The 5,219-nt window shown below is 42.2% G+C and overlaps 1 long non-coding RNA gene across 1 annotated transcript; it reads right to left on the bottom strand.

Moving 5' to 3' along the window:
* Positions 1-241: 241 nt before the first annotated feature.
* On the bottom strand, positions 242-832 carry LOC311030881. Its single transcript, XR_014599020.1, has 3 exons — positions 723-832; positions 555-634; positions 242-302 (listed from the first exon to the last, which is right to left on the bottom strand). It is a non-coding gene; the product is annotated as an uncharacterized lncRNA (long non-coding RNA).
* Positions 833-5,219: the final 4,387 nt, after the last annotated feature.

Genomic DNA, 5,219 nt, shown 5'->3' with positions numbered 1-5,219 from the left:
GTGCTGTCTCAAAAGATGTCACGAGGGATACCAAATGATGGTGCTGGTGTTCAGAAAGTACAAATGAACAGGTAGAGGGTCCGAGTCTGTAATATGACAGTGGCAGCTGTGGGGGAGAAGGGGCATCTGTGTGCGGACGGGTACTGGGGACTGTCCTTATTGGTAGCTGATAGGACAGCACACTTCCCTCCTGCACCGGACCGAACATGGACTCAACCAGAGGAACATTGCTGGATAGCGCCTGAACTTTTAATGTGGAGATGTCTGGCAGAGGGCAGCTCACTCCTTTATACAAGTTGCTTCTGTGGAAAAAAAGACAAACAAATGTGTTGTAATTAAGAAGTAATAGTAGTAGTAGAAACACATACTTCATACTTAGTATATAGTATATAACTAACTATTATACTATATAGTATATATACTATATATATATATATATATATATATATATATATATATATATATATATATATATATATATAATATATAATTATATTATTATTATACTATACTTAGTATATAATATATAGTCATAACATCATACTAACACATACCTTATTCCTTCTGCAAGCCTCCTCTCTCTTGGTCTGGCTGATATGATGACCATGTCATTAACTGGACCAGGTTTAATACCCTGCATCAAAATACAAACATGTTTGAGAAACATTCAAGAGATATCCATACTTAATGACAGTCATGAAAGTCATTAAAAGGCTTGCTACCATGGTCCTTGGTTTGTGCCACTTTTGTTCAGTTTCTGTGCAGCTGAACACTGGGGGAACTGATGTAAGCCTCAGCTGGGAGTAGTGCGCCGTCTGGTACAGTAGAGCTGCCACCTGACAGCACAAAGCTGTACCTGCCACACAGGTACACTGGCATCTCTCCAACACCACCAGCTTAGAATCCCTTAGCACAATCTGTTACAAACCCAAATATTTGTTAGAAAAAATGTACCAGCTAAAACTGCAATTAAAAACAGACAGCCTTTCACACACTACATTTTGTTAGTGAAACTTTGTTAGTGAACTTTTAAATATGTAAATGATACAGGGATTGATACAATTTAGCCTAGAGTTGACCATGTCAAATGTAATAGGATTGATCAGGATTAATCTCATTTTACTCATTTTAAAATAGCAGTGCAGAATAAGTAACGATAACTTCTAACAAAATCTTGCTTCTGTGGGAGTCATTCATTTTACATTCTTTCTGGTACAACCTGTATTCATATCACATGATATCTCAGGTACCATATGATTAATATAGTGCAATGATTGTGTTTTATCTGTATCTAATTCACAGCAATGATATAACTCACAGAAACATGATTTTGACAAACAGGAACCTGTTTCTTTTGAACCTGAACTGAACTGAACTGAACTGAACTGAACCTGCAGGCTGACTTTCCCTTACACTCAGACAGTGAGGCTTCTGGCTTTTCCTCATAGATCGGAAGCACTCCGACCTAACCGTGACCTCTCCTCCTGACTCCTTGTTTGCAACTGTGATTAACATTGAGGTTAGGGTATCGCATTTTCAGAAACACAAATGATTCACGACATTAACCTATCACTCTGCTTACGTTGTTAACACTACTTCTTCACTGTGCTAACTTTGGCTAGTAAAAAGCCAATGAGTGTAGCTTCTATCGTCGTTTGATAAACTCAAAACAGTGGCTTGTTAACTTACCTTCGTAGTTGTGTATATAGCTGGCCACATACAGTTTAAATCCTTTATCTCTTTTTGCCGTTGGTGTCTTTGATGTGGCCTGGATGATTCGGTGAACATCGTTTACCGTTATCCTCGGCAGGTCCTGCAGTGATCTCGTGAAAAACGCCATAGCAGAGAAAACGGGCTCTGGCTAAAGTTAACGTCAACGTAAACCGGAAGTTGTGCTACTGGCTGAAAAGTCCGGAAGCATCCGAACGGAAGTCCGCGGCATATAGGGTATTGGCAATGACGTGACCAACCTGATGACAGTAGTAACATTCCCTTTCCTCTTTCGGCCCACGTGGTTTAGAGGGTCTGGGAGGAGAGGAGGGACGCGGGGCAACAGAGATAGGAGAAAAAGCAGATTTATGGGTTAAAACATACTCATCAGCCAGCACAGCGGCAGTGGAAAGTGTGCTCACTTTCTGTTCATTCAGGTACACAACAATACGCTCAGACAAACACTTCTTAAAGTCTTCTACCAGGATCAACTCTCTCAATGCATTGAAATCACTAATTTTACACATTGCACACCATTTATCAAATAGAGTTCCCTTCTCACGGGCAAACTCAACATGGGTCTGAGCAGAAGTTTTCTTGTGACCTCGAAATTTCTGTCGGTACGCTTCAGGCACAAGTTCATATGCTCGTAAGATCGCTGTCTTGACAGTTTCATAATCTAAACTATATTCAACAGGGAGTGCAGCCATAGCATCCTGAGCTTTACCGTGCATTTTACACTGAAGCAGAAGCGTCCATACTTCAGGTGGCCATTGTAAAGCAACCGCTATCCTCTCAAACACATTGAAATAGGAGTCAACTTCATCCAGTGTTGCTGAATTTTCTCCGCCGCTGCAATAAAAATCCTTAAAAAAAAAAAAAAATGTAGCTCCTTTTAGAAAATGTACAGCGCGTAACGTCAATTGCGCAGCACGCGGCACATCGTCACGTAACCAACATCAAAGAAGAAAAATACACAGCGAGTGTGGCAGTTGTTGGCAGTAGGCTACCCTACACGGTTGCAAAGTTACATTGATTCTAGCAGTAGCGAGTGAAGCGGAAGATCGAAGAAAGAAGGAAAGAGAGACAGACAGAGAGAGAGAGAGAGAGAGAGACAGACAGAGAGAGAGAGAGAGAGAAAGTAAGTTGCTTAAATGTGTCGCTACATGACCACCAGTGTTAAAAACCCTCTGAGCCCAATCATTTTATTGTATCTATAAACCGCAACCTCCGTGCCGTTTTTCCTCTAGTATTGTGTGTGTGTGTGTAGGCCTATGTGTGTGTGTGCGTGTTGTCGCTCTTTTTGGGATCACTCATAGCCTTTACAGGAGCTTATATCCAGTCAGGAATTTATAGCCTAGGTATTTTCGGGAACTTTGAAAAATGAATCCATACTGTTAGATCCGATGTTGTTCTTTATTGCCATATAAAATCCGTTTTCATCGCGTATTTTAGTTAGGGATTTATGCTAATCGCCTGTAAGCATGTGGTCATTAGCATAAATGCAGGGAAAAAAGACACAAAAGGCAAAGTTACAACACCAATAATCCCATCTACAGTAATACACAGGACTGTTTGAATAGGATTTAAGTGCATATTCTCCTCTCAAAGTGCACCAGATTCATGCATTCCAATGTAAAAAAATAAAATAAATAAATTCCGGCCGGGGGGGGGGGCATGCCCCCGGACCCCCCTAGAGGGTTCGGGGACCACACCACCGCTGCTGAAAAAAATCCTGCGGGAAACACTGTCATCTCCACCAGGAGCTGGTGGAGATGGTGGAAGGTGGTGACATACCTGAGCCTCTAAGAGCACTCTGTCCCGTGTCAGAAGCCTCAAGCTCAAGTTGTCTCAGTCTCACTGCCCTCTCAGTCTCAGCCTGAAGTTCAGCTTTTCTTATTTCCAACTGGAGCTGAAGCTGGGATTGCGTCTCCCGCTCATGAGCTTCCAGTTGCATCCGAGCTAAACGGACTTTAAGCCTTGCCTCAGTATTGCCAGTACTACTCTGTGGGGAAGGATCATACTTAGGCAGAGTAAACGGGGTCTTCCCTCACTCACCCGCTTTGTAGACTTTCCCAGAGTCTGAGGGGGTCTCAGTGCTTGGGCCACCCGCTGCTTCTGCTGAGGAACCGGGAAGAGACACAGACTCCAACTGCTCAGTCAGAGTAATCACACCCTGTTCCACCAATCCACTAATCACTCGATCTCTAATTTCTTTTTTATTCAGAATCTGTAAAAAACTCAAAATGCCCCGAGGTCTACTTGTTCCTGGTTTTGCCGTGACTGGTCACAAATTGCAACTTTAAAATATAATAAGACTTAGTGCCATTCACGTCAACTTGAATTTCATCCAGGCTCCTTTGTATTCTTCTAGGCATCCCGGTCCATTGCCAGGAGCACTTTGCTGATTTTAGCCAACTGGAGGGTGCCCTCCGGAAGGCGGTAGTGCTTTTGGTGGACAGCAATATTATGCCCGAGGAAGTCTGCCAACTGATCGAGTTCTGTGATCTTAAGGTTCAATACAGTAGAGAGGGTGGCAATTTGTTTCATCAGTTTTGTTGATGTTAATGCTTTAGGATTTTTGATGTGATCACATTCTTTCACAAACTGCATTATGTAATCAGAAACCTTTATGTAATGGACAGAGTGTGGTAATGCAAACATCCCTTTTCACACAGCACCCCGCATTCTTCTCTCTTCTCGGTTAGAGCATCAAGTGACTCTCTCATGAGTGGAGTTAAAAGAACTGGAACCTTTCTTCCTCTCTTTCCTACAATTGTAATCCTTACAAAATGCTTGCACAGCTTCTGTTCAAGCGGTGTAAGGGCCAAGCTAACGTCACCATATGTGTCTGATGTGTCCTTTGATAGGTACGCAGACAAAAGCATCCTGGTACAACTTGTGTCAGGGTCACTTTTGCAAGCTCCTTCCAGTTTGATGGTGATGTTCTTGCAGATTGTTCAAAAGTTGCTGCTGTTTCTCAGCTAGATGACAATGAGGCTTTTGGAAATCTTGTGTGAAAAGTAACAGTTGGTTCCATTTGGTCTGGTCGAGTTGAGTTAATGCTTGGCTTGCAATGTCCAACTTTCTCCAACTTTCTCGATAAGGCTGCGTAAACTCCTCAGCATCTTGAGTAGCTTGTTTATCCTTCTTTTTCAGGGCTTCAGACTTGATAAACATAGCCATAGAATGCAAGCTGTGTCCAACCTTGCGAGCAAGAGATGGATTGCTCACTGAATCCAGATAGGCTCTTTGCAACAGTGACAACCTGACCGTACTGTTCAAGTTTTATGAGTTCTTGAATGGTCTTCACATGTGTAAATTTTCTTTCTTCCAATAAAAGCCTGCCAAGCTCTCACAATTTTTGCCGAATATACTGGTGTTGACTGACTATCCTCTTGTTCTTCTTGAACAGTGTGTAACCATACTCAAGAATCCAGCAGTCTTCTTTAATAGCAACTGCAATCATGTCTTGATTCATAACACTTAAGAACCTCCAATAAGCATTG

The sequence above is a fragment of the Eutrigla gurnardus genome (genome assembly GCF_963514095.1).
Source record: "Eutrigla gurnardus genome assembly, chromosome: 20".
In the NCBI taxonomy this organism is placed as follows: Eukaryota; Metazoa; Chordata; class Actinopteri; order Perciformes; family Triglidae; genus Eutrigla; species Eutrigla gurnardus.
Note: the sequence above shows the minus strand (reverse complement) of the source record. Positions and strands in the feature narration are given on the sequence as shown.